This window comes from Cherax quadricarinatus, chromosome 88 (genome assembly GCF_038502225.1).
Source record: "Cherax quadricarinatus isolate ZL_2023a chromosome 88, ASM3850222v1, whole genome shotgun sequence".
In the NCBI taxonomy this organism is placed as follows: Eukaryota; Metazoa; Arthropoda; class Malacostraca; order Decapoda; family Parastacidae; genus Cherax; species Cherax quadricarinatus.
This window is the reverse complement of record NC_091379.1, coordinates 11,189,707-11,215,598: the sequence shown is the minus strand read 5'-3', so window position 1 is coordinate 11,215,598 and position 25,892 is coordinate 11,189,707. Positions and strand designations below refer to the sequence as shown.

General features: G+C 45.7%; 1 long non-coding RNA gene across 2 annotated transcripts in view; it reads left to right on the top strand.

The window, feature by feature from the left end:
• Positions 1-15,903: 15,903 nt before the first annotated feature.
• LOC128698430 (uncharacterized) overlaps positions 15,904-25,892 on the top strand; it is a 78,044-nt gene continuing 68,055 nt past the window's right edge. The window contains exons 1-2 of one of the 2 annotated variants that reach the window (XR_008408466.2): positions 15,904-15,982; positions 21,981-22,028. This is a non-coding gene — a long non-coding RNA (uncharacterized lncRNA). The remainder of the gene's footprint in view (positions 15,983-21,980; positions 22,029-25,892) is intronic. The other variant, XR_008408467.2, reaches the window with a different exon arrangement.

Here is a 25,892-nt window from a genome sequence, read left to right as displayed (position 1 = left end):
TGGGCAGTACACTGCCTGCACCCTGAAGGAGGGGTGGAGGTGGGCAGTACACTGCCTGCACCCTGAAGGAGGGGTGGAGGTGGGCAGTACACTGCCTGCACCCTGAAGGAGGGGTGGAGGTGGGCAGTACACTGCCTGCACCCTGAAGGAGGGGTACACTGCCTGCACCCTGAGGTGGGCAATACAGCCTGCACCCTGAAGGAGGGGCACCCTTGAGGTGGGCCTGTACACTGCCTGCACCCTGAAAAAGGGGTGGAGGTGGGCAGTACACTGCCTGCACCCTGAAGGAGGGGTGGAGGTGGGCAGTACACTGCCTGCACCCTGAAGGAGGGGTGGAGGTGGGCAGTACACTGCCTGCACCCTGAAGGAGGGGTGGAGGTGGGCAGTACACTGCCTGCACCCTAAAGGAGTGGAGGTGGGCAGTACACTGCCTGCACCCTGAAGGAGGGGTGGAGGTGGGCAGTACACTGCCTGCACCCTGAAGGAGGGGTGGAGGTGGGCAGTACACTGCCTGCACCCTGAAGGAGGGGTGGAGGTGGGCAGTACACTGCCTGCACCCTGAAGGAGGGGTGGAGGTGGGCAGTACACTGCCTGCACCCTGAAGGAGGGGTGGAGGTGGGCAGTACACTGCCTGCACCCTGAACCCTGGAGGGGTGGAGGTGGGCAGTACACTGCCTGCACCCTGAAGGAGGGGTGGAGGTGGGCAGTACACTGCCTGCACCCTGAAGGAGGGGTGGAGGTGGGCAGTACACTGCCTGCACCCTGAAGGAGGGCTGGAGGCGGGCAGTACACTGCCTGGACCCTGAAGGAGTGCTGGAGGTGGGCAGTACACTGCCTGCACCCTGAAGGAGGGGTGGAGGTGGGCAGTACACTGCCTGCACCCTGAAGGAGGGGTGGAGGTGGGCAGTACACTGCCTGCACCCTGAAGGAGGGGTGGAGGTGGGCAGTACACTGCCTGCACCCTGAAGGAGGGGTGGAGGTGGGCAGTACACTGCCTGCACCCTGAAGGAGGGGTGGAGGTGGGCAGTACACTGCCTGCACCCTGAAGGAGGGGTGGAGGTGGGCAGTACACTGCCTGCACCCTGAAGGAGGGGTGGAGGTGGGCAGTACACTGCCTGCACCCTGAAGGAGGGGTGGAGGTGGGCAGTACACTGCCTGCACCCTGAAGGAGGGGTGGAGGTGGGAAGTACACTGCCTGCACCCTGAAGGAGGGGTGGAGGTGGGCAGTACACTGCCTGCACCCTGAAGGAGGGGTGGAGGTGGGCAGTACACTGCCTGCACCCTGAAGGAGGGGTGGAGGTGGGCAGTACACTGCCTGCACCCTGAAGGAGGGGTGGAGGTGGGCAGTACACTGCCTGCACCCTGAAGGAGGGGTGGAGGTGGGCAGTACACTGCCTGCACCCTGAAGGAGGGGTGGAGGTGGGCAGTACACTGCCTGCACCCTGAAGGAGGGGTGGAGGTGGGAAGTACACTGCCTGCACCCTGAAGGAGGGGTGGAGGTGGGCAGTACACTGCCTGCACCCTGAAGGAGGGGTGGAGGTGGGCAGTACACTGCCTGCACCCTGAAGGAGGGGTGGAGGTGGGCAGTACACTGCCTGCACCCTGAAGGAGAGGTGGAGGTGGGCAGTACACTGCCTGCACCCTGAAGGAGAGGTGGAGGTGGGCAGTACACTGCCTGCACCCTGAAGGAGAGGTGGAAATATGCTGCAGTTTTTCAACTATAGTATTGGCATGCCTCTGGCAAGGTGATGGAGTGAGTTATGATGAAGAGTTTCTTCTTTCTCCGGGTCACCCTTCCTTGGTGAGAGAGAGAGAGAGAGAGAGAGAGAGAGAGAGAGAGAGAGAGAGAGAGAGAGAGAGAGAGAGAGAGAGAGAGAGAGAGAGAGAGAGAGAGAGAGAGAGAGAGAGGGAATACCCCTTGTAGTATTAACTGGGCACCCAAAACATTGGAAAAGAATATACGTGAACCTCAAGGAAATTTCTGGAAGAAGTGTCTCGCAAAGCTGTTTGAGTATTTTCCCCTTATGTATGTATATAAATATTTTTAAATATCTTTTAAAAATTGCTTTGACAATGGAAATAACAAGAACACCATCAAAAAAATTATATATTTTTTTTCTCCTCTGAACGCTGCAGGCTTCTCTTCTCTGGATCGCAGCACTGAGTCTCTAGAAAAGAAAGCTGGTCATTCTGGGGTCCTTGATTTCCGTGACAAACTTGCCACCAAACTAAATAGTTATACTTATATACCAACGGCTGTTTCTGACGTACCTTACCTATCTCTAACCTAACCTGTTTCATAAGCTTGAGAGGGTATTTTATCGATAATTCAAGTGTCTCGTCTCCCTTTTGGAATGACAGTGTTGCATGTTGCCAGGATCTCCCTTGTATTCGTTGGTCTTGAGTCTAGCTGCAGTTGGTTGCACAATCCTCTTCAGTTTCATTGTGAAATTGGTACGTGTAAACCACTGTAGATGCTCATTTTATTCCCATGTTTTCAGCATCAATTCCCGTGTCCTCAGCACCATTCTCGTGTTTTCAGCACCATTCCCGTATTTTCAGCAGCATTCCCGTGTTTTCAGCAGCATTCCTGTGTTTTCAGCACCGTTCCCGTGTTTTTAGCACCATTCCCGTATTTTCAGCACCATCCTGGTGTTCCCGGCTGTCCTCTGGCTTGGTTAACTGGGACTCCCGTGCTGATGGGCAACGGGCTATGGCTCGGCTTTCCTTGATAATACCATTAACCTTTTTATGTCTTGCACTCATTCCTTCTGACCTATGTCAGAAGAAACCATGGAGTCCTAATTGATCTGCCGACGTGCTAACACCGATATACCCGAGTTCGGTGAAAATGGGTGAGGCTAGAAGAACTATGCCAGTGGAAAAGGATTGAGGGTCGAAGCAACTGCTGAAGGAGGAATTAACGATACCCCCAAGTTGAAATTTCCAGTATATAGCGCATTCACCGCTCCCCAGTGGGGCTATTTGCTGTCTGTGGAAAGAGCTGGTCTGCTTGAAGAAACCACGGAACGGGTAGGGTTTGATCCCACGGCGATTGAGCCGTTAAACTCCAGGCCAGTGCGTAAGCTGTTCGGTCAGCCGTCTGAGTGGCTTACCCACTGACCTGGAGTACTATGACTCTATCTCCTGGGTACAAACCCCACCCTTTCCGTGTTCTTTTTTTTTGCAATCATGTTATTATAATTTCGTGAGTCTGGTTAAAGAGTTTGCAGATATATCCCTCCTGAGCAGCCGGGCTGTGGTTCCTACGTTCGACTGCGTGTGGCCAGCAGTAACAGCCTGCATGATCTAGCGATGATTTACCGCGAGGCCTGGTCAAGGACCGGGCCGAGGGGATGTAGTTGACCCCCTGAACTCACTCCATGTAGACTCCAGGTATACCCAGCTAGTTAAGTAAACTTTGGGTTGTAAATGCGGATAATGTTATCAGTGTTTATTGAGTGCTTCTCTTTCACCCTAAAGACAAGTGTCACTTTATTTTATTGGTAATCTTCCAGTGACAAATTCAGTGTCTTCCTGAACATTGATTCCAGGACTCGTATTTTCTGAGGTCCTGGCTGTCAAAAAAAAGTGCTTATCTCAAAGAACTAGGAAACCCTGGGCAGGGTCAGATACCTCGAGAAAGTAAAAGGCCTCGACAGCATCCCAATCACTTATTCTCTGCTCCATCTTCTTCAAGTCATTTACTTAGTTTTTTGTGGACTATTTAACAGTGTGTGGAGCTAGCAGTGCTTCCAGCAGAATGCTTTCAGTAGAGACGGTAGATAAGGCTTCTGGTAACGTAGATCTAACAGCAGTGGAAGACAGACACAGATGCATTATATTGCCTTCCTTTGCTGCATTTGTGACTACTTTTCCATCATGTCGGTACTATTTATCTCCGTTTGATAGCAGTATTGACTGGCTGGTAGCTCAAGATGATTTCACAGTTGGAAGCGTTGATGGCTAGTGTTATCAACCAGGAACCAGGATGTTGAATTCGCTGCTCAATCTGGTTGTGAGTTTTCTTACCGTTATGCAAAGGAGGAATGAGGAAGGGGTGGTAAGCCCTAAGAAAATTCCACCAGCATCCCAAATAATAATAATAATAATAATAATAATTAATAATAATAATAAGCTGCTTCCAGACAACTCCCCGAACCCCTAACCAAACCAGACTGCAACACCTAAGTCTCCCCTACACAGAACTCCTGAAGCTTCCCCTTCCTGAACTGGAACGCGGTAATTAAGCACAATGAATTAAACTCTAGCAGACTCACAGAAGGATATTTAGAAGGATTATACGAGCCCGGAAATAAACACGTATCACTGAGGGAACTCGCAGGAGTTACTATGTGTATTTAGCCACAACCTAGTAAGTCACCCTCACCCCGGGCGAAGGCGGAGGTGAACTTGAATGGAAAAATAATACATATAAGCCCAGCAGAAAAAACACACTGACCAGGCCCGGTGGCCTGGTGGCTAAAGCTCCCGCTTCACACACGGAGGGCCCGGGTTCGATTCCCGGCGGGTGGAAACATTCGACACGTTTCCTTACACCTGTTGTCCTGTTCACCTAGCAGCAAATAGGTACCTGGGTGTTAGTCGACTGGTGTGGATCGCATCCTGGGCGACATGATTAAGGACCCCAATGGAAATAAGTTAGACAGTCCTCGATGACGCACTGACTTTCTTGGGTTATCCTGGTTGGCTAACCCTCCGGGGTTAAAAATCCGAACGAAATCTTATCTTATCTTCAGATGTGTTTCGGGCGCTGTGCGAACCGTGAAAGCTATCCCTGGAATCCCATGACCACCCCGTCCCTTCTACGTCAACCTAGGCAAAAGGAATGCAACAGTCAGGAATAAATTTCTAATGCAGTAAATGTATGAATCACCTGGTGGTGTAGCCGAGGGCTTCCAGTAGGTTCACGGGCAGATCAATACATTCAAGAAGTGTAACGCCTGTGGTTTAAGATCTTCAAAAAGACAGGAACTAGAACTCATCTCAGTCTAACACTCCAAATATTTATGCAGTGACACAGTTAGGAGACAAATGGCGTAAAAAAAAACGACAAGTGGAAAAGAAGACGTACACAGAGAGGAACTCTACTGAGACATTTGGCTTGTGGAACAAACTAGTTAATACACAGGGAGGCGCAACAAGCAGTTTTATATTCGAGTAGACTGGTGACTGGTTGGGTCAGTGGGATCATTGTGTGGGAAGAACTGCAAACAGTGGGAAGAACTGCAAACAGTGGGAAGAACTGCAAACAGGGGGAAGAACTGCAAACAGTGGGAAGAACTGCAAACAGTGGGAAGAACTGCAAACAGTGGGAAGAACTGCAAACAGTGGGAAGAACTGCAAACAGTGGGAAGAACTGCAAATAGTGGGAAGAACTGCAAACAGTGGGAAGAACTGCAAACAGTGGGAAGAACTGCAAACAGTGGGAAGAACTGCAAACAGTGGGATGAACTACAAACAGTGGGATGAACTGCAAACAGTGGAAGGAGCTGCAAACAGTGGGATGAACTGCAAACAGTGGGAAGAGCTGCAAACAGTGGGATGAACTACAAACAGTGGGATGAACTGCAAACAGTGGGAAGAGCTGCAAACAGTGGGATGAACTACAAACAGTGGGATGAACTACAAACAGTGGGAAGAGCTGCAAACAGTGGGATGAACTGCAAACAGTGGGAAGAACTGTAAACAGTGGGCCTCTTCAAGGGGGTCTCCTTGGCGTGGTGAAGAGGCTCTTGGTCTGAGTAATTAGACCTGTCGGTCTTCTTCCTCAGACCGAACCTAATTACCCCCCAATCCCCACTTCCCTATCCCATCCTCCCCATCCTCTCTTCTTTTTTTCTTTCCTCCTCCTCCTCCCCACCCCTCCCTTTTGCCCTTCCTCTTTTTGACCATTGGGATTTTTCCCACAGGCGCGCTAGTTCCTAGGTAGGGGGAAGGGTACCGGGGTCATAACCATTCCGTTGAGGTTCTTGGCGGTGGCGTAGTTTGCCGTGGAATCTGGGTTGCCTGGGGATGTCCCGATCCCTCTCCGGTATCCTGGAGGGTTGCTTTGGGTGTCTTTCGGGCGACGGGTGTATCTCTGGAAGCCACCTTTCGGATTCCGGGGGTGGTGGCCGAAGGAGGTATGCTTTGTTGCTGATATCCGGCCGCCCTCTCCCCTCTCTTTTGTCCACCGAGGTAGCTCGGCAGATGTGAGGTTGCTATCCCGGATTGCTGGTTTACCGGCATGAAGGGTAGGGTATGGCACGGGTTCCATGCTGCATTTGCGCTACTTGCGGTGCTGAGGTCCTCTTGGGCGCGGAGGGAGATTTCTGGCCCTTTCATTCCTCCTAGGAACTATCTCTCCCTGGTCCCCCCTTTTTTTATTCTTTTTTTATTTTCATTTTCTTTTCTTCTTTCTTTTTTTTCTTAAAAACAAAAAGAAAGAAGTAACCTAACCATGGAGTACCCGATCCATGACCCCGCTACCTTATTGTTACCGCACCCCGTTCTGACCTCGCCTCGTCTTTTGGCCACTCTTCGGACACTCCTAAGGCCCCTGTACCTCTTGCTGGTGCTGTTTCCTCACCCGCTTCAGGTGCCAGGGCTTCGACTGACTCCTTTGATTTGTCTGACCTCCGCTCTCCTTTGACTATGCTTCCGGCCTCTCCCTTTACGGTGCGGCGATTTTCGAATCACCAGCCCGTCCCACGTCGGACCGACTCTGGTCCCACTTCTAAACGCCAACGACAATCTCCTGATGATGTTACTTCGTTACCTTCCCATTCTACTCGGAAAAGACCGACACGTCATGCGGTCCCTCTCCAAACTCAGTTTCGGACCACACAATGAACTAAATTCTTTACTTTAAGACCGACTTCTTCTACTGTCTATCTTTCCGACCATAGTATTGGCAAAGCGCTCCTATGCCACGTTGGTTGAGATATTTCCTGTCATGCTCTTAAGAGTGGTACGTGCATCATCACAGTCCAGAATTCTACCCAAGCTCATGATCTTTCTCTTCTTTCACATATCGATACTATTCCTATCACTATCGAAAAACATCATTCCCTCAATTCTAGTAGTAGTACTGTTATTCTGCCCCCATACCATAGTCCAACAGAATTTCCAGACATGTGGCAATGATATTCTCGAACAGTTGGAACTCCAAGATCTCCCAATTCTCAAGGTAGACACTTATGTTCTTCCTGCCCGTGGGCGAAGACGTTACCCTTTCAATGTGGCTCGTTTAACTTTTGACAGCCGTGAACTCCCATCCTCTGTTTATGTAGCAGGACATCGGTTACAAGTTCGGAAGGTGATCCCTACGCCGCCGCAACAGCGTAGGAATTGCTGGCGATTTGGCCACCCAGCAAAATATTGCAGATCTATAGCCGAATGCCCAGTCTGTGGTGCCGATGACCATTCTAATACGTCTTGCAGTCGACCTCCCTCTTGCCTTAATTGCCACCCTTTGTACTCTCGCCGTTGCCAGGTCTACTTAAATGAGCGGGAAATTCGTTGCCTCAAAGAGGCAGAAGGTCTCCCTTATGCTATGGCAGTTTCTCATCTCCTCCTCCAAGGGAGACTATCCCGTGTTTCTTATTCTCGTGTTTCAAAACGTCCCCCCACTTCTGGGGTCCCATCTTCTGCAGCCTCCTCTGCAGTTGCCAGTCCCATAGTCACTCCTGTATCTAATTCTTTTGCTGTCCTGGGCTCAGACGTCCCTACTTCAACACTTCAGTCTGTCCTCACGTCTTCGTGTTCTCCCTCACAAACCCCGGTATCAACAAGACCTCGTACGACACCTCCCAATCGTCCCTCTACTTCTCAGAGGTCCAACAAATCTCCTTTAACCCCTCCTTCCCTTCATCCACCTCCACATTTTACCCTCCCGGTCTCTGTACCTGGGTCTTCCTCTTTCACTGGCTCCGTTACAAGTGTGGAGGTTCATCCTCCTCCGCGTACTGTCCCTCCCTCCCCTGTCCCCTCCCAAGTTTCTTCCTCTTCTGCTACCTCCCAGGTTTCTGCCTCTTCTGTCCCCTCCCACACTTCTCCAGCTCCCTCCACCCTTTCCCCCCCCTACCATGGTACAGTCCATTACAGTTCCGATCTTTACTAAAACTCCCCCTCCTTCCATCTCCAATATTGTCTCCCATACGACGTCTCTGAACTCCGAAATACATGAAGCAATTTCTGAATATATTGCTGAGACCAAACCATCTATGGACACTGATCCACCCTCTGTTCCTTCTCTTTCCTCTTCTCCATCTGCGCAACTCCTTGCTTCACAACGCACCGTTCCTTCGCTGCTTGTACGTTTTCCTTTGCCACCGCATGTGGACTTTTCTAACCCCTCTAGTCCGTAGGTACCCTTACCTGCGGACTTCAGGTATCTTTATCGTTGCCAATCATGGCCTGTTTACAGTGGAATATACGCGGCCTCAGAGGTAATCCGGGCGAGCTTCAGATGTTGCTCTCCCAGTTTTCCCCTGTCGGTGTTTGCTTACAGGAACCAAAATTACACTCTGCTGTTATCTATCCCATCTCAGGCTATAATTTATTGTATTCTTCAGATCCTTTTCCTGATGGGACCTTTAATGAAAGTGCCCTTCTTCTATGCACTGATATTCCGTACCTACAGCTATTTGTTCGTACTTCGCTGCATTACACAGCAGCCCGTATCCACTTGCATAGGTGGTATACACTCTGTTCTTTGTATTTCTCTCCTTCTCGGGCATTATCTATCCCGGATATTGCCTTTCTTGTTTCGTCACTACCACCACCGATTCTGTTACTTGGTGATTTTAATGCCCACTATTTCCTCTGGGGGGGGGGGTCTCACTGTGATTCCCGTGGCATTCAGTTAGAGGCTTTTCTTACCACCCACCCCCTCCATGTTTTAAATACAGGTACTCACACCCATTTTGATCCTCGGACTCATACTCTCTCTTGCATCGATCTCTCAGTCTGCTCTTCCTCCGCCGCATTAGACTTCACCTGGTCTGTTCTCCCAGATTTACATGACAGCGGTCATTTCCCAATCATTCTTACTTCCCCTTCATATTCACCACCTCTTCGTAACCCACGCTGGCAATTTGATCAGGCAAATTGGAACCTTTACTCACAACTAACTGTTTTTAGTGAGGTTCCTTCTTCGTCCTCCATTGATGAGCTTTTACACCTCTTCTCGTCCTCCGTTTTAACCGCAGCTTCTCATTCTATACCCCAAACTTCGGGCAGGCATTCTCAGAAATGCGTGCCTTGGTGGTCTCCTGCTTGTGCTCGTGCAGTACGTTTGAAACGCGCTGCGTGGGGCAGGTACCGGTACAATAGAACCAATGAGAGACTTCTTGATTTTAAGCAGAAGCGTGCGATCGCTCGCCGTGTCATCCGTGATGCTAAACGCACTTGCTGGCGAGATTATGTCTCCACCACCACCTCTGCTTCCTCTATGAGTGTAGTCTGGAAAAAAGTACGAAAACTGAGTGGTAAATATTCTCCTGACCCGGCTCCTGTTCTGCGGGTTGCCGTGTTGATATAGCAAACCCACTAGATGTTGCCAATGAAATTGGCAATCATCTGGTCCGTATTTCTCAGGGGCTCCATCTATGCCCCTCGTTTCTTTCCTCAAAGTCTGCCAGAGAGTTAGCACCCTTGGACTTTTCTTCTCTCAGAGAAGAACAGTATAATGTGCCTTTTTACACTTCAAGAACTGGAGGCAACACTCTCAGCTTGCCGATCATCGGCAGCTGGGCCCGACGACATTCATATTCGTATGCTACAACATTTACATCAGTCAGCCCTTGCAGTCCTATTACACCTTTTCAATCTTATTTGGTCACAAGGAGTTCTTCCACAGCTGTGGAAATCTGCCATTGTTCTCCCTTTCCGCAAACCGGGCACTACGGGACATGAAGCCTCCCACTATCGTCCCATTGCTCTTACCAATGCAGTTTGCAAAGTGATGGAACGCCTGGTAAACAGACGTTTAGTGTGGTATTTAGAGACACACAACAGTCTCTCCACTCGTCAATATGGCTTTTGTAAGGGCCGTTCTACCATAAACCCCTTACTACTCTTGGATACGTATGTTCGTAATGCTTTTGCGAATAACCACTCAGTTATTGCCATCTTTTTTGACCTTGAGAAGGCATATGACACAACTTGGAGGTATAATATTTTGGACCAAGCCCACTTCTTAGGCCTCCGAGGCAATCTACCATCCTTCCTTAAGAACTTTTAACTGGCAGACATTTCCGTGTTCGGGTTAATAATGTGCTCTCCCCGGACTTTATCCAAGCTGAAGGTGTCCCCCAGGGATGTGTTCTGAGCACAACACTTTTTCTCCTTGCTATATATGATTTGGCCTCTAGTTTTCCATCCAATATTTGGTCATCACTCTATGTTGATGACTTCGCTATTGCCTGTGCAGGCGCTGACTGTCACCTCATTACAGTTTCTCTCCAGCATGCGGTCGACCGTGTTTCCAATTGGGCCACCACACCAGCACCAAAACTCACCAAATTACTTTCACTAGACGCTCTGTCATCTCCGATCATCCTTTGTACCTCTATGGCTCCCGTATCCCTGAACGTGATACAGTCAGGTTTCTAGGCCTCCTCTTTGACCATAGGTTATCCTGGAAACCTCACATTACCTCTCTGAAGGCAACTTGTCACAGCCGACTGAACCTTCTTTAAACCCTTGCTCATCTTTCATGGGGAGCTAATCGTCGAACTCTCCTTCGCCTACATCCCACCCTCATTTTATCGAAACTTGATTATGGTGAACAGATCTATTCAGCCTCTCCTGCTACCCACTCTAGCCTTAACCCCATTCATCACCAAGGATTACGTTTATGCCTTGGTGTTTTTCGCTCTTTCCCTGCTGAGAGGCTCTATGCAGAAGCGAACGTGAAATAGCGTGCTGAAAATATCTAGCCTAGACAGGACTCGCAGCAATGGTTTTAAGTTGGAAAAATTCAGATTCAGGAAGGATATAGGAAAGTACTGGTTTGGTAATAGAGTTGTGGATGAGTGGAACAAACTCCCAAGTACCGTTATAGAGGCCAGAACGTTGTGTAGCTTTAAAAATAGGTTGGATAAATACATGAGTAGATGTGGGTGGGTGTGAGTTAGACCTGATAGCTTGTGCTACCAGGTCGGTTGCCGTGTTCCTCCCTTAAGTCAATGTGACCTGACCTGACTAGGTTGGGTGCATTGGCTTAAGCCGGTAGGAGACTTGGACCTGCCTCGCATGGGCCAGTAGGCCTTCTGCAGTGTTCCATCGTTCTTATGTTCTTATGTTCTTATGTTATAGAAGCCACTTCTGGTTGAAGTTGTCGGATGATGATGATTCCAGGATTCTTCGGTATTGAGTGTTGTCTTCTGTAGTGATAAGTCTTGAGTTTCTGTAGTTTATCAAGTGGTTGTGTGAATTACGGTGTTGTACACAGGCATCCCTTGTGTCGTCAGACCTGCTTGCGTATTGGTGTTCTGAAATACGTGTTTGGAGGTCCTTGATGTTTTGCCCACGTATAATTTGTTGCAGTCATTACAAGGGATTATGTATACCCCTGCAGAGGGTGGAAGCTTGTCCTGTCTATCACTGGTAATGTCCTTGATGGTCGTGGTTGTGGAGGTAGATACTTGGAATGAGGCATTGGAAAAGATGTTAGAAACGTGTTTGGCAATGGAGTTGGTGGGGAGGACTATGTATCTCTTCTCGGCAGTGTCTTCTCTGGGTGTGTTGAAGATGTTTAATGCCCGTCGTCTGCAGTCTCTGATGAAGTGACGAGGATAGTGGAGTTAGAAAATACTTGTTCAATTATCGTGCATTCTTCAAGAAACTCATTGCTGCAGATTCTGAGTGCACGCAGGAAGAAGCCTATAATTCCAGAACGTTGTGTAGCTTTAAAAATAGGTTGGATAAATACATGAGTGGATGTGGGTGGGTGTGAGTTAGACCTGATAGCTTGTGCTACCAGGTCGGTTGCCGTGTTCCTCCCTTAAGTCAATGTGACCTGACCTGACTAGGTTGGGTGCATTGGCTTAAGCCGGTAGGAGACTTGGACCTGCCTCGCATGGGCCAGTAGGCCTTCTGCAGTGTTCCTTCGTTCTTATGTTCTTATGTTCTTATGTTCTTATCCTTATCCGATCGCCGTGATGCCCATTGCCTTCGCTACTATGTACGCTCTCATGATCTCCGCAATCCTTCCATTTATAGAATGGTCACCGATATTAGTAGACATTCTTTATTTGTTCGCCGCCCCTGTTTGCTCCGTCCCTTCTCTCTTCGCCTGCATTCGCTCTTGTCTTCTCTTCAATTATCACTTTTCTATGTTCATCTAGCATCTCACTTTTCCCTACCCCCTGGGAAGTTCCAGCTGTTCGAGTCTGTTCTTTGTCACTCCCGTGCTCGAAAGCCCAATTGTCTACGGTAACTTCCCGCTCTCTTCTTCTTGACCACTTCCACTCTCATTCTCATGCCATTGCAGTGTACACAGATGGCTCTAAGTCTTCTGACGGCGTAGGATTCACGGCAGTGCTTCCGGACAGCGTCGTAAGAGGGCATTTACTATCTTCGGCTAGTATTTTTGCTGCTGAATTGTATGCCATTCTTGCAGCACTTATCCGTATTGCATCTATGCCTGTGTCATCATTTGTGGTTGTCTCAGATTCCCTTAGTGCTTTACAGGCTATACAGAAATTTGATACACCTCACCCCTTAGTCCTCCCTATCCAACTTTGGCTACGCCGCATCTCTACCAAGCATAAAGATATTGTTTTTTGTTGGGTCCCTGGTCATGTTGACGTACAGGGCAATGAACAGGCAGACACTGCTGCGCGGTCAGCAGTACATGACCTACCAGTTTCATATAGAGGTATTCCATTTACGGACTATTTTGCTGCAATAGCTACCCACCTTCACACCCGTTGGCAACAACGTTGGTCTACTCTGCTCAGTAACAAACTTCAATCTATTAAACCGAGTATAGGTTACTGGCCGTCTTCTTGTCACCAGTGTCGAGATTGGGAGACTACTCTCTCCCGTCTTTGCATTGGCCATACTCGTCTTACTCATGAATATCTCATGGAGAGGTGCCCTGCTCCTCTCTGTGAGAATTGTCAGGTTCCATTATCGGTCAGCCACATTGTATTAGACTGCCCACTTTATCAACGAGCACGCAGAATATACCTCCAACGTCGTCTTCGCTCCACTGCTCTCTCTTTACCTTCCCTTCTCGCTGATGGACCCTCCTTTCATCCGGACTCTCATTGACTTTTTGACAACAACTGACTTACTTCACAAATTCTGATACCTTCAGCCCTTTCTACTTCAATCTCTTGCTACCCTCTACCCCCGTACTATCCCCTGCCCCGCTGTTTTCTGTAACCTGCTGATCATCCCTCCTCCCTTCTGCTGCCCAATACCCTCGCTTCCTTCCCTACCCTGCAGCGCTGTATAGCCCTTGTGGCTTAGCGCTTCTTTTTGATTATAATGTAAACAGTGGGAAGAACTGCAAACAGTGGGAAGAACTGCAAACAGTGGGAAGAACTGCAAACAGTGGGAAGAACTGCAAACAGTGGGAGAAACTGCAAACCGTGGGAAGAACTGCAAACAGTGGGAAAAACTGCAAACAGTGGGAAGAACTGCAAACAGTGGGAAGAACTGCAAACAGTGGGAAGAACTGCAAACAGTGGGAGAAACTGCAAACAGTGGGAAAAACTGCAAACAGTGGGAAAAACTGCAAACAATGGAAAGAACTGCAAACAGTGGGAAGAACTGCAAACAGTGGGATGAATTGCAAAATAGGGACAGCATCGGAGACCTACCCACCCTTCCGTTGACCTGTTTGTGCGGAATGAGTAAGACTAAAGGTCGGGATAAACCGAATCCAACGGCTTTCGATTCGGGTACACCTTCTGCAATACCTGGAGAGAGTTGTGGGGATCAACGCCCCCCCTGCAACCCGGCCTGTGACCGGGGCTCCTGGTGGATCAGGGTCTGATCAACCAGCCTGTTACTGCTGGCCGCACGCAGACCGACGTACGAACCACAGTTCGTACACTCCAGGTACACTCCAGGTATACTCCAGGTATACTCCAGGTACACTCCAGGTGCACTCCAGGTACACTCCAGGTACACTCCAGGTATGCTCCAGGTACACTCCAGGTACACTCCAGGTACACTCCAGGTATGCTCCAGGTATACTCCAGGTACACTCCAGGTACACTCCAGGTATGCTCCAGGTACACTCCAGGTACACTCCAGGTACACTCCAGGTACACTCCAGGTACACTCCAGGTATGCTCCAGGTACACTCCAGGTATACTCCAGGTATACTCCAGGTATGCTCCAGGTACACTCCAGGTATACTCCAGGTACGCTCCAGCTACACTCCAGGTATACTCCAGGTACACTCCAGGTACACTCCAGGTATACTCCAGGTACACTCCAGGTACACTCCAGGTATACTCCAGGTACACTCCAGGTATACTCCAGGTACACACCAGGTACACTCCAGGTACACTCCAGGTATACTCCAGGTATACTCCAGGTACACTCCAGGTATACTCCAGGTACACACCAGGTACACTCCAGGTATACTCCAGGTATACTCCAGGTACACTCCAGGTACACTCCAGGTACACTCCAGGTATACTCCAGGTACACTCCAGGTATACTCCAGGTACACACCAGGTACACTCCAGGTACACTCCAGGTATACTCCAGGTACACACCAGGTACACACCAGGTACACTCCAGGTATACTCCAGGTACACTCCAGGTATACTCCAGGTACACACCAGGTACACTCCAGGTATACTCCAGGTACACACCAGGTACACTCCAGGTACACTCCAGGTACACACCAGGTACACACCAGGTACACTCCAGGTACACTCCAGGTACACTCCAGGTACACACCAGGTACACTCCAGGTACACACCAGGTACACACCAGGTACACACCAGGTACACACCAGGTACACTCTAGGTACACACCAGGTACACTCCAGGTACACTCCAGGTACACTCCAGGTACACTCCAGGTACACACCAGGTACACACCAGGTACACTCCAGGTACACTCCAGGTACACTCCAGATACACTCCAGGTACACACCAGGTACACACCAGGTACACACCAGGTACACTCCAGGTACACACCAGGTACACACCAGGTACACACCAGGTACACTCCAGGTACACTCCAGGTATACACCAGGTACACTCCAGGTACACACCAGGTACACTCCAGGTACACTCCAGGTACACACCAGGTATACTCCAGGTACACTCCAGGACAGAACACGACCTCTCGTGACCTTACAATATTAAGACTATTTTACCGATAAACAAACACAACAAAAAACGTAAAATTAGTTGTGAAACATAAACAAAGAATTGATTTACAAATTTACAGATTATTACTTATACAAAAGCTGATAATAAATTGAAAAAATTTATCCGAGGCAGAAATAATAACTAAACCGAATCTAAAACAATAGAATAAACTCTGGTAATACATACCGACATGTGGTTTAAGTAAGACACGTTAGTAAACATTGGGATAAACCTGTATTTTTGGGGGAAACGTTTCAGTCCTGGGAGTTTTATTACTCGTAACACGTAAGAAGCGATCGAGGTCCCAGGAGCCTAAACGTTTTAATGTATAAATCATCAATAAACCGCAAACCCATCGGGGCATACCTAACGCAGCATAGTTTACTGAAGCCATGCTGAATAAATACATGGACGGCAAGCCTCACAAGGCGGAATTAATCCTCATAATCACCGAAAACTGTCGAGGAATCTAAGTCTCTCGACTCAATCTAAGGTTCAATGAAGCTCCGAAACAGTACTTGTCCTAGGTCCTCACCCTCACTGTGTCACTCAACCCAGCTGCTGTACGCTGCTCGTCACACCTCTCCTTTGTATAATAACAACGATGGTGATATACTCATAGACGTGTATGTATATATCGGAGTGTATACGCACCGATAGGCTTGTATATCTCATTATTCATACACCGAAATGTGTGTGTATTCTTAGATAGATGTTTAATCTTTCAATGTTTGTGCTCCGAATGGTGTACATTTGTGTATATATGGGGTGTGTATCTCTGTAGAAACAGACGCGTATAGCTCAATGTGTATACACTGGAAATTGACTTCACTTCCCAGTTTATATAAATTATCTTTGGTTGTGTAAGGGAGACACACATCCATAATGACCCTAGTGTAGACAAGCTTTGAACCTACTTATACAGGTGTCAAGCAAGAATAAATCTGGTGTAAAAAACCATGCACGTTGACGCTAGTTACACGTTTTAATAAGGCAAGTGCTCGTGTGGAAAGTACTAGCGTGAAAAATACTCTTACGTGCTAGTATCCAGTGCTAAAATGAGTGTGCAGATAACAAGTGCTAATCAGCATATCGAACAAGGTCGTTAAATGTGTTCGTAACTGTTCAGGACTTTATAATGTTCGTAAAGTGATTAGAAATATTGACAAATGTTCGTAACTTTGCATATCAACATCCACCGTCGTGAAAGGTGAGTGTTATTAGGCACAGTTGGAAGGTGATAGTGATCTTAGTGCCACTGTACCATGATTGTACCGTGATGATTTGTGCCACTGTACCATGATTGTACCGTGATAATGATCTGTGCCACTGTACCATGATTGTACCGTGATAATCTCAGTGCCACTGTACCATGAGTGTACCGTGATAATGATCTCAGTGCCACTGTACCATGATTGTACCGTGATATTGATGTGCCACTGTACCATGATTGTACCGTGATAATGATATCAGTGCCACTGTACCATGATTGTACCGTGATAATGATCTCAGTGCCACTGTACCATGATTGTACCGTGATAATGATCTCAGTGCCACTGTACCATGATTGTACCGTGATAATGATCTCAGTGCCACTGTACCATGATTGTACCGTGATAATGATCTTACTGCCACTGTACCATGATTGTACCGTGATAATGATCTCAGTGCCACTGTACCATGATTGTACCGTGATAATGATCACAGTGCCACTGTGCCATGATTGTACCGTGATAATCTCAGTGCCACTGTACTATGATTGTACCGTGATAATGATCTTACTGCCACTGTACCATGATTGTACCGTGATAATGATCATGGTGCCACTGTACCATGATTGTACCGTGATAATGATCTCAATGCCACTGTACCATGATTGTACCGTGATAATTATCTCAGTACCACTGTACCATGATTGTACCGTGATAATGATCTTACTGCCACTGTACCATGATTGTACCGTGATAATGATCTTGGTGCCACTGTACCATGATTGTACCGTGATAATGATCTCAGTGCCACTGTACCATGATTGTACCGTGATAATGATCTGTGCCAGTGTACCATGATTGTACCGTGATCTTCCTGCCACTGTACCATGATTGTACCGTGATAATGATCTGTGCCACTGTACCATGATTGTACCGTGATAATGATCTGTGCCACTGTACCATGATTGTACCGTGATAATGATCTCAGTACCACTGTACCATGATTGTACCGTGATAATGATCTTACTGCCACTGTACCATGATTGTACCGTGATAATGATCTGTGCCACTGTACCATGATTGTACCGTGATAATGATCTCAGTGCCACTGTACCATGATTGTACCGTGATAATGATCTGTGCCACTGTACCATGATTGTACCGTGATAATGATCTCTGTGCTACTGTACCATGATTGTACCATGATAATGATCTTACTGCCACTGCACCATCATTGTACCGTGATAATGATCTCAGTGCCACTGTACCATGATTGTACCGTGATAATGATCTCAGTGCTACTGTACCATGATTGTACCGTGATAATGATCTTACTGCCACTGTACCATGATTGTACCGTGATAATGATCTTACTGCCACTGTACCATGATTGTACCGTGATAATGATCTTACTGCCACTGTACCATGATTGTACCGTGATAATGATCTTACCTCCACTGTACCATGATTGTACCGTGATAATGATCTTACTGCCACTGTACCATCATTGTACCGTGATAATGATCTCAGTGCCACTGTACCATGAATGTACCGTGATAATGATCTCAGTGCCACTGTACCATCATTGTACCGTGATAATGATCTTACTGCCACTGTACCATCATTGTACCGTGATAATGATCTTACTGCCACTGTACCATCATTGTACCGTGATAATGATCTTACTGCCACTGTACCATCATTGTACCGTGATAATGATCTTACTGCCACTGTACCATCATTGTACCGTGATAATGATATTACTGCCACTGTACCATCATTGTACAGTGATAATGATCTTACTGCCACTGTACCATGATTGTACCGTGATAATGATGTCAGTGCCACTGTACCATGATTGTACCGTGATAATGATCTCAGTGCCACTGTACCATGATTGTACCGTGATAATGATCTCAGTGCCACTGTACCATGATTGTAACGTGATAATGATCTCAGTGCCACTGTGCCATGATTGTACCGTGATAATGATCTCAGTGCCACTGTACCATGATTGTACCGTGATAATGATCTCAGTGCCACTGTACCATGATTGTTCCGTGATAATGATCTCAGTGCCACTGTGCCATGATTGTACCGTGATAATGATCTCAGTGCCACTGTACCATGATTGTACCGTGATAATGATCTCAGTGCCACTGTACCATGATTGTACCGTGATAATGATCTCAGTGCTACTGTACCATGATTGTACCGTGATAATGATCTTACTGCCACTGTACCATGATTGTACCGTGATAATGATCTTACTGCCACTGTACCATGATTGTACCGTGATAATGATCTTACTGCCACTGTACCATGATTGTACCGTGATAATGATCTTACTGCCACTGTACCATGATTGTACCGTGATAATGATCTTACCTCCACTGTACCATGATTGTACCGTGATAATGATCTTACTGCCACTGTACCATCATTGTACCGTGATAATGATCTCAGTGCCACTGTACCATGAATGTACCGTGATAATGATCTGTGCCACTGTACCATCATTGTACCGTGATAATGATCTTACTGCCACTGTACCATCATTGTACCGTGATAATGATCTTACTGCCACTGTACCATCATTGTACCGTGATAATGATCTTACTGCCACTGTACCATCATTGTACCGTGATAATGATCTTACTGCCACTGTACCATCATTGTACCGTGATAATGATATTACTGCCACTGTACCATCATTGTACAGTGATAATGATCTTACTGCCACTGTACCATGATTGTACCGTGATAATGATGTCAGTGCCACTGTACCATGATTGTACCGTGATAATGATCTCAGTGCCACTGTACCATGATTGTACCGTGATAATGATCTCAGTGCCACTGTACCATGATTGTAACGTGATAATGATCTCAGTGCCACTGTACCATGATTGTAACGTGATAATGATCTCAGTGCCACTGTGCCATGATTGTACCGTGATAATGATCTCAGTGCCACTGTACCATGATTGTACCGTGATAATGATCTCAGTGCCACTGTACCATGATTGTACCGTGATAATGATCTCAGTGCCACTGTGCCATGATTGTACCGTGATAATGATCTCAGTGCCACTGTACCATGATTGTACCGTGATAATGATCTCAGTGCCACTGTACCATGATTGTACCGTGATAATGATCTCAGTGCCACTGTACCATGATTGTACCGTGATAATGATCTCAGTGCCACTGTACCATGATTGTACCGTGATAATGATCTCAGTGCCACTGTACCATGATTGTACCGTGATAATGATCTCAGTGCCACTGTACCATGATTGTACCGTGATAATGATCTCAGTGCCACTGTACCATGATTGTACCGTGATAATGATCGTGATAATATCTCAGTGCCACTGTACCATGATTGTACCGTGATAATGATCTCTGTGCCGCTGTACCATGATTGTACCGTGATAATGATCTCAGTGCCACTGTACCATGATTGTACCGTGATAATGATCTCAGTGCCACTGTACCATGATTGTACCGTGATAATGATCTCAGTGCCACTGTACCATGATTGTACCGTGATAATGATCTCAGTGCCACTGTACCATGATTGTACCGTGATAATGATCTCAGTGCCACTGTACCATGATTGTACCGTGATAATGATCTCAGTGCCACTGTACCATGATTGTACCGTGATAATGATCTCAGTGCCACTGTACCATGATTGTACCGTGATAATGATCTCAGTGCCACTGTACCATGATTGTACCGTGATAATGATCTCAGTGCCACTGTACCATGATTGTACCGTGATAATGATCTCAGTGCCACTGTACCATGATTGTACCGTGATAATGATCTCAGTGCCACTGTACCATGATTGTACCGTGATAATGATCTCACGTGCCACTGTACCATGATTGTACCGTGATAATGATCTCAGTGCCACTGTACCATGATTGTACCGTGATAATGATCTCAGTGCCACTGTACCATGATTGTACCGTGATAATGATCTCAGTGCCACTGTACCATGATTGTACCGTGATAATGATCTCAGTGCCACTGTACCATGATTGTACCGTGATAATGATCTCAGTGCCACTGTACCATGATTGTACCGTGATAATGATCTCAGTGCCACTGTACCATGATTGTACCGTGATAATGATCTCAGTGCCACTGTACCATGATTGTACCGTGATAATGATCTCAGTGCCACTGTACCATGATTGTACCGTGATAATGATCTCAGTGCCACTGTACCATGATTGTACCGTGATAATGATCTCAGTGCCACTGTACCATGATTGTACCGTGATAATGATCTCAGTGCCACTGTACCATGATTGTACCGTGATAATGATCTCAGTGCCACTGTACCATGATTGTACCGTGATAATGATCTCAGTGCCACTGTACCATGATTGTACCGTGATAATGATCTCAGTGCCACTGTACCATGATTGTACCGTGATAATGATCTCAGTGCCACTGTACCATGATTGTACCGTGATAATGATCTCAGTGCCACTGTACCATGATTGTACCGTGATAATGATCTCAGTGCCACTGTACCATGATTGTACCGTGATAATGATCTCAGTACCACTGTTCCATGATTGTACCATAATGATAATCTTAGTACCATTGTGCTGTAAGAATTTTTTTAAATGGTATACTCAAAAAGGTTTATAATAATTATATTTCTGAATGACATAAATTATACCCACTGGAGATGATAGGGATACAGAATGTGTAAGTGAATGGTATACCCAGGGATACTTAGAGAGTATGCTGGTTGATGAATGTAACAAGGGATATTTTTAGAAGATGAAGGTAGAGGGAATAGTTATACCTTCTGAAAGTACAAGTTCAAGCTTATTGGCAGAGATACTTGCATGAAATGCAGGATAAAAGGTATAACTGGGGATACTTTTAAAACGTACTAGTGAAGGGTATAACCAGGGATACTTACAATAGGAGAAGGCATTATTGTGAATACTTAACGAACGTTCGACTGAGGTGTATTACTGGGGATACTTCCTGAAGTAACAAGATGAAGGGTTTTATTGGGGATACTTAAAGGAGATGCTAATTGAAGGTAAAAATATGGATACTTATGGAAAGCTCGAGCTCAAGGATACAACTGGGACTATGGTTTCTTCAGTCCAATGCAGAGAAAGATGAAAGATGAGGAGTGTGAGGTAATCAGTCCCTTAGCCTGGAGTCGATGCGTTCAGTCCATCCATCGACTCCAGGCTGAGGGACTGATTAACTAGAGCTCCTCCTCATCCTTCACTTTTTCTGCATTGGACTGAAGAATATACTGGTTGGCTAAACGTTTTCAAAATAGGTACTTAAATGTTGCGAAAGTGTCTCATTAATTGAGTTGTCAGTTTTCCAAACCCTTTATTCACAAGTATTTACCTTGCAGGTGAGTGAGTGTTGAAGCCTGGAATACACCTGAAACATCATCACTAAGGTAAGTTATTTTTCATCAGTTGTAACCGTATACGAATTTTCTCAATGAGAAATATAAGAAATAGTCGTTAATCAGTGTATAACAGTATGGTATATCCCTTACATCGTTACAGATAGCCTCGTTCCATACTTCCATGTATAAGAAAACGATATATTCCATTTCGTATTACGGATAGCCTCATGCACCTTGGTGGATGTTGTTTTAATTTCCTGATTCCTCTCTGGAAGTGGACATTGAACCTCCCGTGTTTTGGCCATGGCCAAAACACGGGAGGTTCAATCCACTGTTTAGGTTAAGGGGTGCATACTAGCTTTCCACCTGAGGATAAAAGGGGATGTTTTCCCCAGTGGCGGATCCAAAAATAATGTAAAGAAAATCAACCTTGCCGTACCGAGGGGCTGGAGGGTTATAGCTGGTGGCAGGTTTTTTATGATTGCCTGGTTATTAAATATCAGAAAATAATTCTGTAGTAGCAGTTTGGTGAGTAATAACAATTCCATATTGTTTTAACTGTAATTAGGCTAAATTTTTTTTTTTTATAACGTGTCCTATTCAAAATGATAGAAAAGTATTAAATTTATTGTGCTAATTTGGTCCATACTTCAGGAAACAGTTACATATAGTTGTACAGTTGGTTTATGCATTTGGTTTTTCCCGACGACGCTGGATCGAGTTGGGTTATGGTTTGTGACTGTGGGTAAGGGAAGACTTACCCGTGGGGGGATGGGGGCAGTCATCGTACAGGGTGCTCGTCAAGGAACGCAATATCTCTTTCGGCATAAATCATGGGGCTGTTTCTCCTTTCGTCTGAATTTGATCACACTTATGATCGATAAGACAGAATATTTCATGAAGAATCGTAATTTTAGCAGGTGAGGAAGACTAAAAGCAATTTGATAGAATGTTTATTGCTGGAAAATTGTGAATTTCGGTAATACGTAATCCCGTCACTATTTTTCGAAATATTTGGAAACTTAATATTTTAGTCATATTACTTAAAAATTCAAGGATAGAGGTAAAAGGGAGGAGCACTCTGCTTTCTAGTAATATATCCCATCCCCTACCCATGTAAAAAGATTTCCTCCGCTGCAGCCTACTGGGACTAACTCCTTTTGGATGGCTAGTCAAGGGTACTGGATTCATTTTTCTCCAACGAGAGTTCATGACTCGAGGTTGGTGGTCAGTCATTTTGTGGCTCAGTCGTTATGTCCAAGGTTACTTATGGGTCTTCAGGCAACGAGGAGAACTTGAAGCACATCCAGGAGCGCTGGACCTCTGCCTCTAGCCGGAGCTGTGTTGGATGCTTCACCTTCCCAGGGGTTGGGTCTTTCTTAGTCCCAAAGCTAGGGACTAAGAACTGGCGCACCCCAAATTTAAAACATCTGGAGTGAGCCAATGTTTTGTCTCTAGCTGAGATGGTACATTGGTTGTCCTAATTCAGATGCTTCCTCATAGAGAAAGTTTAACATCCTCTTGATGGGGTCTAATTCCCAGAACTCTAAAGAGGCCCCATTCTCTGAGGAAAAAGATGGACTGTTCACCAGAGGACTTGCCCCTTTTCAGCCGTTTAGGGCCTTTGGATAACTGACTTTTTTCAGACTAAATCTGCTATCGAGGGCCAGGCCTTGAACGTAAAATGAGCCGTCTCTGTTATTACCATCATGGTAGTTATCAGGGACGCTGTTCGCTAGCCCTTGGAGTTTTGAGACTCTCTGATCGCGGGTTCTATCCCCGCCCGTGGTATTTTTTTTTTTTTCGCTAGCCCTTCTTTGGCTCACTGTATTCTCTCGTGCAGTGGAACTGATGGGACATTAGGGCCCATATTAAAGAGTTGGGGATCTCTTAAAGCATTATCTTGAGCATCACAGGTTTTATAACTATTGATGTGGTCAGTATCAAGGCCTCATTTTATATGGACGATCTTGCACGGTGTTTGGGGTGGCGTGTCACAGACTTGGTGTTAGTGAAAATCTTGACGGAGTGGGCTGCTTCTAACGCCTACCTGTTTACCACGAAAAAGACAGTGGCTGTTTATTTTACCCAATCCCGGGCTCGACAGCGTCCTCACTTCACATATGCTACTACATGTTGTGGTCTTTCTGAGGAGCAAATGGCATTTCTGAGAATGGTCTTTGATCGTCACCAAACTTGAGCCTAATATATATACTTTCAAAATGGATGCTCTGCGGGTGATGGATATTCTTAAGGTGTATATCCAATAAACCTGGGAGGCAGATCATCGAGAAATGCTCTTACTGTTAATAAGATACAATATGCGGGTCATGGCATTAAAGACATTTTTTTCTGCCAGGAACGTCATGAATTCTCACCTTGTAAAAGCGGTGAGGTATCTGCGTGAGACGTGCCGTGGGACTTTTATAAATGGCTGCTGCCATCTCATGTGTGGTTTTTCTAGTATTTCAGCAGAGATCATTTTAGTCCAAGAGTGTTTCTTGTCCAGTGATGAACAGGTTGAGAGATGTGGATGCTGATTTCAGATCTGCCGACTTTTCGCATATTACACATCAAGTCAGATTGGTTCATTTTCCGTGAAAGTGAGAATAACAGATGCCAAAGTTCCGATAAAGCTCTAGGTACTTCGCTGGAGCTTGGTGGCACCCACGGGTCTATCGTTTCCCTATAAATAATATGAAAGTAATTGGAATAAGTTTACAACACACAGAAATTTCCAAGAGAGAGGAAAATCTTCCTGTAGTAAGCTTTTGCAAGTAAAGAATATGTAGTGTATGGTAAGTATGTATTCAGATCACGTGGAAATATAAGCAGGAAGAAAGTGGTTCGGTAGATTTCGACCTTGGTTTAAAGACCTTTTCAGACCCAGATCAGAATATTAAGTACAACTTTTCCCGTCTTTGTCTCTGTAGGCTGAGTCATATATATATATATATATATATATATATATATATATATATATATATATATATATATATATATATATATATATATATATATATATATGTCGTGCCGAATATGTAAAACTGGTCAATTAGCAAGAACTCATTTAAAATTAAGTCCTTTCTAAAATTTTCTCTTATACGTTCAAAGATATATTTTTTTCATTAATGTTAATGTAAAAATTTTTAATTTTGCACCAAAAGAATCTTAGAAAACTTACCTAACCTTATTATAACAAGAGCAATTTATTTTAGCCTAACCCAACTAAATATATTTTAGATTTGTTTACAATAATTTAATATTAAACAAACACAGTGAAATATATTTTTTTCGTTAGGTTCAGAATGATTTTGGCGAAATTATTGCATACACAAATTTTCACTTGTCCTATATGGCAAGATGAGCGTTGCTATTTAAGCCAAGATAGCAAGTTCTGCCTATTCGGCACGACATACATATATATATATATATATATATATATATATATATATATATATATATGGTTGTGCGTGTCTAGATTACAGAACAAAATATCGTCTGTTACGAAGCTCTGCTCAGCAATAACTCTCGTTTTTTTCCAGTTTCAATAAGAAATCTTACTGTCGTTTATCTTTCTCAGCCAGACACGAGGGGTAACATAATATCTCTCTGCCTCTATCTTTCTCAGGTTAGCAAAAAATGGGTAATAGAATCTTCCTCCTGCTCGCCTTTGCTCGATTAAACTAAACTCGTAGAAGATATTTAATCAAAAATCTTTTTCAGAGCAAAGGCACACGGTTATTTTTTTCATATATGATTCAATTTTCCAAATGCACTCCCATTTGCATTTGCCCATTCTGCAGAGGGATGTTATGGGCTGTGTCGTGTTTGTTAGTTTAATAATTAAAGCTCTGCTGGCTTTGTGTAAATCACATTTGTTGGAGATGTGCTGGAGAAGTGCAAAAATTT